Source organism: Trachinotus anak, unplaced genomic scaffold (assembly GCF_046630095.1).
Source record: "Trachinotus anak isolate AG129_WGS33_773 ecotype Australia unplaced genomic scaffold, CSIRO_AGI_Tana_v1 ptg000012l, whole genome shotgun sequence".
In the NCBI taxonomy this organism is placed as follows: Eukaryota; Metazoa; Chordata; class Actinopteri; order Carangiformes; family Carangidae; genus Trachinotus; species Trachinotus anak.
This window is the reverse complement of record NW_027273863.1, coordinates 7,950,061-7,963,271: the sequence shown is the minus strand read 5'-3', so window position 1 is coordinate 7,963,271 and position 13,211 is coordinate 7,950,061. Positions and strand designations below refer to the sequence as shown.

The following is a 13,211-nucleotide window of genomic DNA, read 5'->3' as shown; positions in this document are numbered from 1 at the left end:
TTTTTATACTGGTGATTTCAACTAAATAATTTCTTCACTTTTCATAAAAGATCAGCAGGATTGACACATCTTAACACACATTTAGCGTCAATGTGTTAACTAGTTATAATAACATACAGTATGGATATTAATGTTAAAGACTTATGTCATTCGTGAATTAATGGTGAATTCCTAGTTAAAATTTATAACTAAGAAACCGCTCTATTTCACATGAGAAGGAACAGAAATGTTTGGTAATGCTAAGGTTATTAATGAAATAAAGACGCACTCTGTCTGACAGTTCAGACCGATGTCTACACTATGCCAGCTAAACCTGAGAATCATAACACCTAACACAGCTGCTAGCGCTACACACAACTGTAGAGCTAGCAGTTCAACATGTTTTAAGTCAATTCTATTCCTTTCCCTCCTTTTCCTCTGCTGAAGTTAGCATGCTAACCAGCTAGCTCCAGCCTGGTTGGCCCATTTCATTACTGTAGCGTCCAGGCAGCCCTGAAGAAAAATATCTATCTGTGTCCTAATGGTGACAGCTGTGGCAACAGCAAAACTTACAAATAGCGCCTTTAATGACAACACCTGTATATTTATATAGCCTATCAATATATATGATTGGCTATGGCTGGAACACTCTAAAATTAGCAGCTAGTGCTAAAGGTCTGGTTATGCTCCAAAAGAACTACAAGGCGTTTATATTCTTGTAATGTTGATAACTGTTTAATCACGGGGATAATGTTACACTTTTTGGGACAGTTTCAATCAAAAGTGGCACGAATGGAGTCGCGTCAAGTATGAAAAAAGAAAGCTAGCAAGGGAAGATCCTTGACTCTTTTTACTTTCTCTACTCCTGTACTTTATCTCCAGCAGCTCTTTAGAATGATTTATATCAACATTATATCATCATCGAAAGTTATGCAGAAAAAATGCAAAATTTACCAACAACAGAAAAATAAATTAATAGACTAAATCAACATTAAAGGTAACCCAGGAGTATGTATCATATATACAAACATCCCTCCTTCACCCATCCAACTTCAGAATAGTTAAATGTGAAATGAAACCCTTGGCTCTTTTCTCACTTCTGCACACCTAGCCAATAACAGTGCGAAGTGGGTGTAAATGTCAGATTGTCATTTTCAGTCAACTTTTGTAATTGCATTAGGTCACACACACATTTTCTGCGCAGGCAGAACCTGCGACTCTGTAACTGGATGGATCAGGTGACCGGCCATGACGTGGTGCTCACTCTGAATGTCAGCATGTTAGCAAATCCTGGTCGGTTTTGTCCATTGATAGTACCAATACAGTTCATTCAAAGAAGATGACCACGTCTTCAACAATGGTAACTCCAGCTGTTTATTCTGCTGCAAAATGTATTTATATCACACAGTGTCTTAATCAAGACTTTTAGCCACAGCACGTTTCTCCAGTAATATTAAAACAAACCCACTACAGTTTATAACGTATCATCTGACAGCCATGAGGGAAATCAGACTGTGGAACTGCTCAGACTGCAAGACAGTGATCCACACATTCGTCCAACAGTCTGATTGCTGATCATTCAAGCAATTAATAATAAGTCAAGATGCCATCAACCTGCACATCAAATCACAACCAATATCGCAGAAGACCAGCCCAATGCTGATATTAGTTGTGTGTGACCATGCTGCTAAAATTGGGCTCAAATCAACACAGTGTTTGCATGGCTGAAGTATGACACTACTTTCATGGAGATGGGTCAAAAACACTAACTAATATGTACATAATAAAGATGTAACGGTAAATTCTTGCTTTTTTGACATTTAGCAGCTGATTGGGGAAGACTCAAATGTGGTCAGACTTGTAAATGTTTACAGAATTAGTCTTTAGATACTGGTTCATTGATAAACTATCCAGTAGTCAAATAACTTAGCTACTGTTGAAATTGTTCAGGACCCACTGATTTGAGTGTGCTCACAAGATGACAAGTACAATGCGAGGCCAAAAATATTCATAAGAGTCCTGCTGGAAATGTATTGTATTTATTGAATTTCTGGGGCTCCATTTGTTGCTAGGCAAACATCCTAATTCACCAGCAATATCGGCAGTGACTGCTTGGTCTCATGTGCCTGTGTAATGTGCTAATTAGTATTTAAATTAATATGATTCTCTTGTGTAACTGCCTTTGTAATTGTGAATTATAGTGCATGGAACAAACAGTGCAATATTATGTAATGTGACAGGCAAAAGCATTTAAAAAATGGAACGCGTTCTGTTTGTCAGGACAGGAGAACTGTACTAACGAAGAGAAATTGTGTGCTGTTTCTGGTATATTGCTCCGCTCTTACAGATCTAGGTGGACTGTGTGTCAGCACTATGTTCCACTTAAGACTCATACAACTATACACGGAAAATGTGCTCCTGCACAAAAACCTTTGGATGAAATGTCATTTAATTCATCTATCAGTCTTTAACTGATGACTCATTGTACACTCACTGACAGAATGAGCTGTGATTCAGACTGAAAAATAAACACAACAATATGTTCAAGGTGTCGGATAAGAGGGACACAGTCTTCTGAAATCCTTGTTACAAAGTAGTTTTCCTTACATAGTGCTGTAGAGAGGCAGTTTGAAGGCCACTGCGCTGACCCTGACACTGCACCAGCCTCGAGGGCAAGTGGCCCCCTCTCGCTCTGACTGTCGCCATGGTTACACACAATGTGGGGGTGTGTGTGTTTGTGTTGGTGGTGGTTGGGGTCTTGCAGATGAAGATGTGATGATTATGATGATGATGATGATGATGATGATGATGGTGGTGGTGGTTGTCATAGTTTGTGCCCGGGGGCTTCTGTTTTCCCATCAGGCCCACCATCCTCTGCTCATGACCTCTGTCACCTTCCCTGGGGAGACACTTGCCAGGTGAGAAAAGCACGCAACAGGAATTAGAAAGACCAGGTCGACTGTATGTGTGCTCCCCCGAGCAAGGTTGTGTTTGGCTGATATATCTGTCCTTTTTGCTCATTTTATGAGTGCAGGGCAGGTGATTTTCTTCCAACTAAACGGGGAACAGATATGCACTTGCTGATATATTAACAGAAGAATGGAATTGCTTTTAATGAGATTTTACTGTCTAATCAGATTGATTGACGGGAACCATTATACATGGTGAACATATTAGCAACATCAAGCTGCTACAAAGCACTAGTGTGAGTGTTTATCTGGAATCTATTTGCATAGGTTGACAGAAACTAAGTACATTTACTTTACATGCAATGCACTTCAATTCAGTTTAGAAGTACTTATACTTTACCTGATAATTTCCATTTAGGCTCATTTATTTTTTATTCCACTGCATTTTAGACCTCACCAAATTTATTTAACCACTATTACTGTTACTAGTCATTTTTATTTTACATGCAAAACATATCATCTGATAAACTTATAAAATATGATGCATGATTATAGATTGAAGTTCTGTGGCTGATTATACCTACTCAGGTTGGGGTAATGCAAACCTATGCATGGTGGGATTTACATGAGGCCACCATGTACTAACAAGGAAAATAAAATCGCCACTTGCCCAACAACAATAATAACAGGAGAGCCTCTTCATTCAAGAAGAAATGTTTTTTATCTTGTTGCAGAAGATAATATCTTGTGCACATAAGATTAGAGGATAAAAAAAAAATCAACTTTCAGAATCTTTAGGGCTCTGTAATTTAGGACTCTGAGAGGAGTTGTTCTGCATTATATACACACTCACACACACATATGTATATATATATATATATATATGTGTGTGTGTGTGTGTGTGTGTTGTGTAAGTTTACTTTCACTGTCCTTTCAGCTGAAAACGGTCTGATGCTGCTGGAAATAACGCTGATCAGAGCAGGGAGAGTGAGGGAAAAGATCTGAGGGAAACTTTGGCGATAATTATTTTGGGTCGTCACTTTATGGCCTTACATCTTTCACCTTACATGTATTAGTTTGATCCATCATTAACATAACAAAGTGCCGTCATTCAACATTAGTCTGGTCAAAACCTGTTGCTGTTCACAACTTTTTAGTTTTTGTATCCAAACAGCTTCATTTAAAGGTAATGTGAATTGAAAACGTGCCCACAAAGTCACCTTCAAACACTGATGTTTCCTATGCTCTCTGGCATCCTCCCATATGCCATCAGTGGAACAATTCCAAATCTTTCATGTGATGGCCCATCACCACTTTGGCTCCCCTTTTTTTCCTCTTCGAGTGAGAAATGCTAATGCTCACATACCAGAAATGAACTTTTCCAGCTCAATAAAATATCCCAAGTGAAACTGATTTCTCTTCGGACATTAAAAGGGAGAATTGTGTTATGAAGCAGCAGCCTGCCTAAAAAAAACCTTAATTGATATGTATCTGGAGTGACGAGCACCACACAGTGCTCTCTGAGACCATCTTAATTAAACCTCTCTCTCTCCTTTAGTTTTGAGGTTATACAGGAGGATGTTGTTGCTCAGGTTCATATCCACTATGCTTGTGTTGGATACTGTTGATGCCATGTTGGCCCTTGGCTCATACATACTGTAACGAAGGATGATTATTTGGTTTGAGGCTACAAGAAGATCGACGAGGAGAATACGTCCCTGCAGGTTTTTCTAATGGGCAAACACAGACACATGTATTCTTTAGTTATGCAACTTTGATGATACAAGACAAGAAAAAGATATTTCAGGTTCAGGTTCTTTCATGATTTTAATTTGATTTTTAGGATTTTGATTCTATGTTGTTCATCATTCATCATTTGCAATGGATTTAATTGCCTAACATTTCATTGCCTCATTTATTCACCATACCACTTATCCTTTTAGTGTTCACATTCATGCTCATATATATACCTACTGGCAATTTAAAGTCACCAGTTAATCCAAACCTGCATGTCTTTGGATTGTGGTAGGAAGGAGTACCCGGCAGAAACCCAGGCAGGCATGTGGAGAAAATTTTCTTTCACTCATTTTGTTGTTGTCGTCAAATTACAGAATAATGTTGAGAGGTTTTTTGGTGAGGCAGTGTAATTAATAATAATTTAATTAATTATCATTAATCAGTATTAAATAAAACTACACAGGAAAAACTAATTGTATCAGCTTGACTTTGTATGGGTTGTCAACTTAAAAGAAAAAAAAAAAGTTAACACTTAACTCCAATTTAAATCAAAGCAAAAACTATTTCAATTTTTCATGTGTAATCTTCTTAAAATCATATGGTTATGATACCAATTGTTTAAGTTTCTGTAAACAATATAGCTTTATAACCACTATTTTCTATGTAAAGGTATAGTGGAGTGATGGCATCCTGACCAGAGAATGAAGTCACACCGCCTTTATGTGTTGTAATCTGGTAGCTGGTCTGGCAGCACTTGCATGTTAGTGCACCCACATGTGCCTGCATATGAGTCCCTCCCTGTAAAACCATTGGACCTTCCTCCATTTATAAACACACAGGTACCGCCCACATGTGAGATGTGACAGTGCAGTATGCAGCTTTCAGGTGAGGGCCACTCTCCAGAATTTCCAGCAAGAGGACCTCCGACAAAGACAGAGGTAAGACCAGAGCAGAGGTGGACTGGCCATGGGGAACACTCAAATCCCAGTCACGGTGGTGGACCTCAAAACATCCATAAAGTTTTTACCTTAACCGGTTCCATCATTGTCCTTACCAGCTCCATCTCTGTCGATCCTGTGGCCAGCAGATAAATGCAAAGCTGAATTTCTTTTGCAGATCAACCATGGAGTCATTACTGGTCTGTCTTTACCAAGATGGAGAGCACTACAAGCTGCTGAAGGGCTGCATCTTGACTCACAACTGGCTTTTCTACTCCTTCGTCTGTAAGTAACTCGGTGACTAAATATTGTTACATGTCTGTTTAATTAGTAACTAGCTACAGCTGTCGTGGAAACATTAGCTAACTGCTGTTAGCTAACTGTTGTTGGCTAATGTTTGCTTGTTTGGCAAATGTTGCTATCGCTAGCAACATCATATGCCCCTGTGGGGCATATGACAGCTAAGCTAGGATATGCTAATGGTTGTAGCTGGATTGTTTTTGTTTTTTTGTTGGTTTTTTTGTCTCTCGTGTCCACAGGATAAATTTATACAGATGTGCTTCTTGTGTGTTTAGTGGCTGTTACTTCATAACACCTTGCTGACTGAATACGTAGGGGGGTTGTGGCCGGATGGAGGCCACAGGTGTGGCTGATGAAGCATTTCTTTTGGTCTGAAACACTTGTGGTCTAGTGAAACATCTAGTGGCAGAGAGGATGATTTACAGATCCTTTAAGTACATGGTAATGGTAAATTCTTATGAATGTAGAGGAAAAGCTCATTAGAGCTCATCCCCATGTTGCATGCTAACGCACTGAGACAGTGAACGAGGTAAATATTATATCTGCTTAACAGCAACAGCATTTAGCATTGTTATTGTTAACATTTTAACTTGCTTATATTAGCATTTAGCTCAAAGCCTCGCTGTGCCCATCACACTCATGTCATATCGGAGCATATATGAGCTTACTACTTATATCATTCAAGTCAACCTCCAAGTTGTAATTAAGCCTGTGAATCGTGGATTTTTCTGATCTGTGATGAATCCAACTTGTGCTTGAAAACCAGACAAATGTGGACACCTCACCTCAGCCAAAAAACATTATTCATTATAATTAAACCGAAATTTAATGTATACTGTTTTATATTGCCAATGCACAGTATTTTAATCCCCACTTGACCAACTGCAATCATACCATCCGGCTTGATTACATGACTGCTCACAAGTTGTAAACACAGAAATCTTATCTCTACCGTCCATCACATATGATGTGAATGTGATATAAGCAGACACCTTCACAGAGCCTCTAAAATGGCTGTAGACCATTAACTCGACAGCCAGTGAAAGGCTGTCCACTCGCATGAGCCCAAATCCATGCCTTTCGATAAACCTTTACGGGATCTCTGGAGTCACATTTTCCCACAGAACACATGGGCTCATGTTAGCGCATGTGATTTTATGTATATTCTATGTACATTTGTGGTGTGTGCGTGTGTGTCTGAGGTCACATGTGTGCATGTATTCCTTCCCACAGAGACCTCCAGTCTGTCGGACCAAGCAGTCTACTACTGTTTTGTCCAACACTCAGGTCTTACATAACAGTTTTCACAATGAGTCATTTATGCTAAAGTTTACACATGAACTGTGTTTGCAGACAATAGCAAAGGCTTTAAAAAAAAAAACAAAACAAAAAAAATTTCCTGCCAAAATGATTAATTCAGTCTTTTGCCTTTGGGTCCAAGTTCATTAAAACACTGTGTTAATCTTCTTGTGTGGTGGAGCCAATCAGAAATAGGCCTAAGACTTATTTAGCATTTTTCAACTCTTCGGCTATGACTAATCACTGCTGGCTGATTGAGTGATCAGTGATGTTGTCGATGCCCTTACATGATGCCATGTCCCTGGATGGGCTTTTAGAAAACAATAGGCCGTGTCACATGTGGACAAAAGCTTGTTTTACCGACTCATAAAGGCATTCACAGACCCTGTGCGGAAGGAAAAGCCAGGCAAGCGAAATAAAAGACTCATGACAATAGCTCTGATGCATCGTGGGTAGTTTAGACTGCACAGCCATCAGCAGAAGTGGGTTGCTCCACAAAGAAGTGGCAACTGTTACAGAAAACTCCTTGGGCTTGCTGTCGGACATACCCCATAAGCAATTTAATTCCTCCAGAGTTACTTTGTGCTACAGTCCTATCCACTTGAGAGCCTTGACATCATTAATCCATTAAACTTTAAATTCCAGAGGATTTTTAGCCCTCCTGCTCCCAGATTAGCAGTTCAGTGCGTTTCTGTGTCAGTTCACTGGGTTGAAATTAATTTCTCGACTAATTTAGTAATTGCACGCCAAAGCTTTTTATCTGTGTGGAGGATAAGCTGCATCACACTGCCGCTATACTGCAGGCAGGTTAGATGTTTGGAAAAAAAAACTGTGGCTATATTCACTCTGAAACACAAGATTATCATTAGACTTTTGGCATCAGTGTTACAGTCGTCTGCTCATAACGCCTCATGCACAGGCAAATAACCGTCTGACCCAATCAAAGCCAGCAGAAAATAGGCATTTTCTATTCAATCTGTGAAATCCAAATTGTGGAATACTGCATGCTGTGACCTGTCACTGCCAGAAAGCCTCCATCATGACGCAGACAATGAAACATGATAATTTGCCCAAGCTTTTAACCACTTTCTCTGAATGTCTGCTCTAACTGTGAGTACTGTATTATACAGGATGGCTGCTCTGGATAAGTGCTTGATTCACTGCCACAGCCTGCTTTGCCCATTACAGACAAGCTCCTCTGACACCCTGATGTAGAGGCTACTTCTTTCATATGCTGTCGTATATGTGTGTGTGTGTGTGTGTGTGTGTGTGTAAATGTGGTGCAAACATGCTCTTAGTAGTGTGGGTGGTGTAGGCTGTAATGAGGGAGGGGGATGATGTGGGCACATGTGTGATGATGAGTGACTCCCAATCCTTCTTTCCCTCTCTCAATCCCCTCCCCATGTACAATGTGAGTCACTGTGTCTCCCTTGGCACACCCACCCCCTCCTACTCTCTTCAGACGATGTAGCCACACACACACACACACACACACACACACACTAATGACAGTTTTGTGCTGGCACGGGACGGCTGGACAGTGTCCCCGCTGATCACCCGCCACGTCTGACATCTCTGCCTCTCAGCGTGACTCCAGTTCACCCGGGTCGGGGGTGTCACACTAGCATATCACCCAAAAACATGGTGTCACCTCAGCCTCATCCACTAGCTTGCAGCCTTTGAAAAACATGACAGCTTTTCAAATGCACATCGCTGCTGTTGTGACACTGACTAGAATTACACCAAATTACCAGTTTGTCGTGAGGTGTAATAACAGCATTGCTAGTCATTGTTCCCATGACGCTGGCTGCGCTGCTTCACTCATACGAGGCCCATCTGCCAGCAGAGATGTGCAGCTCTGTCTTACAAGATGCATGTGAGCACGAGGTGCACCCTGTTATCACGGCCCACTCACACACACACACACACACACACACACACGTGTTTTGCCTGAGGTGTGAGAGTCGTGATAATGGTGTGTCTTGCAGACCCAGTCATCACGTGTCACTTCTGACAGTCATTGCTCACCTCCTCTGCGCACATACAAAAGCGTACGTGCATCCACAGTCACAGATATGTGATTGTTGTCACGAAGGTATGAACAACAGAGAGGAGAAGGCTGACAGGTGGTGGTGAGAAGCACATTTAGGAATACCTTGAACATATTCCAGCCACACTGAAACCACTGTTTCATTGCTATGTCCCTATCCATGCATTTAGAGCAAATACTGTGTATTTCAAAGAAGCAGATATAATGTTAGCATCTGTTGATAATATACTTGCGGTATGATTTAGGTCTTGGGGCGGCTTTCCAAACTGGCATTTGTGGAGCCAGTGCCTGGCGTTGTGCAGTTGGTTAGAATGGTGTTTTCTCTGCCATCATCCCTAGTCATCCCTAATCCTGTGACTGCAGCTGTACACACAATGGGTAATCCCATCATGACTCAATTGTGTGCGGAAATAAAGACACACGTTGGCTATAAAGAGTAAAGTTATTTGTTAGAGCTCAAAGGGAACAGGGTCTGTTGTTGTGCTCTCACTGGGGAGGAGCGAATGGTATTAAATGTTCACCTGCCAATACGACTCTACTTGGATGGGATCCAACCTGGCTCCTGCTGCTATTAGAGGTTTTTTTTTTTCTCCATGAAAAGAAGGTGTCACCCTTTTCAAAGAACTGGAGTTACTGGATAATACAGACTAATGTGTGCGGTGTGATGTTAACAATACACCTCACATGGCAAAGACTGGCTTTCCCTGGGGTGAAACAGCTTTTTATCCGGTGTTGGCCTATTGCAGAATTTATTATTGAGGAGACAGACAAAAGTGAATTAGAATATTGTTGCTAGCAGGTTATGTACTCTGGGAAAAAAAAAGAAAAAAAAAAGCAAACTGTAGCCTGTAATTGCAACGCTGTAGCTGACAATTTCACAGAGGGATTTCCTGTTTACAGAGGGAAACCACGCACAGCTTGGAAGCTCGGTGCAACCATAGGCTGTCTAAGTTGATGCCTGTTTTTGGTCTACAGAGCCACTGACCATGCTTGTATGTGTCAGCCTGCCATGGCCTCTATTTCTGCTCCTGCTTCACTGACTTTTGTGCACTGGCTCAGATAATGAACAGTCCAACCCAAGGGGGACAATTAGCTTCTTAATGTGTCTGATCTGATAGACGTTTGCTCTGGTGAGTGGAAATCCTGCGGAGGAGTGAGCGCTGCCACACTAAAACATAAGCCTTCTGTCTGACACTGCTGTGTCTCTCAGCTCTACAAGGAACATGGATCCCACTATGCATTTGGGATTTGCTGCCTGGAGATTTTTTGCACAATTCACCCCCACAGATTCCTGCTGCACTTAACACACTCGAAGCCAGCAATTGCCTCAAGGAGCTAAATCCAGTTCACTACCTTTGTCTGGAAACCCCCTTGACACACCAATCAGGAAAAGAGGAAGGGCAGACGCCTGGAATTTTAATCAAAAAGAGAATATTGAATTTGTAGAATTTGAAAATGTGCCTCTCAAACAAAATGCTCCCAACCCTCTTTGATATGGAAAGCTACTACTCCTCCCTCCCTCCCTCCTTCATGAATTAAATTATTTCTCTGTCTGTACAGTGGAGTAGCCCAGGGCACTATGACCCTCATTACATGAGTTGTACATATGAGAGGAAAGCCTCCACATCTCTTTATTTGCCCTCATTTTTTTTTTCCATTTATTTTCTCCTGGGTCTCTGCTGCACAATGACTCCTGAGCCGAGCAGTGACAGGGTGGTGCTCACTCCTGACAGCGTGTTAAATAGATTGTAAGGAGGTCTGGAGGTTATATAAGACTAACAACTGACTGTAATTAATTACTGTACAAAATAATGGAGCTAGACGTGCTGTGTTGTAAGTTAATATCATACCAGCCAAATTTCTTTAAGGAGTCTGAGATATTATTAAACCTAACTTTGCTGTTTGATCCTAACAACCCACTGTGCTCCTGAACGCCTCAAGACAGTTTTGGATTCTTTCCTCCAAAAGAATAAGTTATGAAAATGTAATGAGATACGTGACATTTTAGTCCAGTTTAAGTCTCATTTTTGTTCATATTAGTGGTGGTTTTTAACTTGTATTTTTAAATTTAAAACTGTACTGTAGGGGGACACACACACACACACACTCACACACACACACACAAAATCCCTTCAATGCAATACATTTATATAATGATAAGCTTCTATCGATCTTCACAGATAGATAGTGCCCAAGTAGTAGTTAGTAGTTAGGTGTGGAGTAGCATATGGGAGCATGATTGTCACAGAGGTGATAGGCTTAATATGTATTTTTGTGTTATCTGAGTTGGCCAGCACACAGGCCTGCACACAGCATTACTTTTGCCCTCTGAGCCATCTGTCAGATTTTAAAATTGGAAAACACACATTAAAAAGTTCACCTCTAAAGTTCATCGCTGTGGACACTTTGTTTGCAGTCTGGGAAGGGTCGCACAAAGAATAATAAACCTCCAGTGTTACTTGTGTTACATATTAAATTACTGCACATAGTCAGACCACATCTACATAGTGAGTTTAACTCACCATGCACTGAAAAGAATTATATTTAATGGAAATGCTCTTTATTACTTCAAAATGACCACTGGCACAATGTTCCCCAACGTGGCTCAGTTTATCACATTTTATAGTAAGCCTTAGTTTTTCAGGTGTTTTCGATCATCTCAACATGATACCGATGATGTTGGCATTCATATGGAGTCGTGTTTCTCTTCAGGGGGCAAATGTAAGTCCATTTTTTTCTTTCTTTTTTTGCTCCATTTTAATCTACACCAACCCCTAAATGCTCCACTGTATTCACCTGTCAGTTGCTCATTTTATCCCTTTTCAGACATTGGATATGTAACATTGCAGGCTTTGTAAAGCTGTTGAAATGAGGAGTTGGTATCTGACTTTTACATTAATGTCCCTTACTTCTTTATTGAGATGTCCTAAGACTCCTACGCTAACACAGGAGACTTGACAGTACAGGCCGATGCCTAAATGTTTAAGTCCAGAGGTTGTTTACTGCAACAGGAGGAAATTTCGTCTGATATTATTGCAACTCAAGACATTTTCCAAAACTATGTTGTTTTTTAGGGAGCTGAGCAATTTGTAGAGAATTAAATAACAAACGTCTTGGATGGAGATGGAGACCCCATATGCAGCTAAAGGCTACCATGGCTGTGCTTGTATTGTGCAGCACAACCAAAGAATCGTGGAGGACAGAGACCACATGACCAAGTGACCTGGTCAAGTGTTAGAGAGATGGATGGAAACAACATTTCTGACATTTGAATATCTCTGCAGTCCAGTCAGTTCATCAGAGCTTTTTAAGCAGCTGCTTGCTTTGGTCAGATATGACACTATGAGAGTATCGAGAGTAAAACCAAAACATATAGAACAGAGCTGAGGGGAACTGCAGAGCTTGTGAAAATTCCCTTTGGGTGTGTCACAACATGCAGCCCCTAGTAATCAGATCAATCGTTAATATAAAATGTTATATATTTAAAGACACGTCATTAATGTCATGTCATGAATTGGCTTTAAAGATAGACAAAAAAAGCTGGGTAGTCTTGTTAAAATGTAAGAAATTATAAAATTATAGACATGTAAGAAACGTGATCATGATGATGATGTTTTCATGATGAAAACATATCACAAGATTTGGATTTATTTCATTAAGGTATGTGAACCGTCACCATAGCTTTTCATCTATCATTTGAAAGATTTAAAGAGTCTTGTTACTTTGAAGCGCTTCAGTGACCTGGTCTCTAGTTATTGCTCAGGCATTTTACTCACTCATGAGCCTGTGAGCTCTGTCCAAGTCTCAGCTGTAAGTCTTTTTGCTTTTCCTTAATCGAGACTAAAGATTAAAGGTGACCGGTGCTTTTGCCGTCAGGGCCCCAGTGGGCCTTCGCCTGAGGAGCTCAGGCTGCTGCAGTCAGCCTGGTATTTTAAATCACTTCTTGTACTGTGGGACGTCTTTCTGTTATCTTTGAATTTCTTACTCCTTTTATTTGAT

At 40.6% G+C, this 13,211-nt stretch overlaps 1 protein-coding gene across 3 annotated transcripts in view; it reads left to right on the top strand.

Moving 5' to 3' along the window:
• The first annotated feature begins 5,301 nt into the window (after nucleotides 1-5,301).
• Nucleotides 5,302-13,211, top strand: part of dab1b (DAB adaptor protein 1b) — an 87,238-nt gene continuing 79,328 nt past the window's right edge. For all 3 annotated transcript variants that reach the window (XM_071491726.1, XM_071491723.1, XM_071491725.1), the window contains exons 1-2: nucleotides 5,302-5,563; nucleotides 5,742-5,848. The gene's annotated coding sequence lies outside the window, so the exon portion shown is untranslated. The remainder of the gene's footprint in view (nucleotides 5,564-5,741; nucleotides 5,849-13,211) is intronic.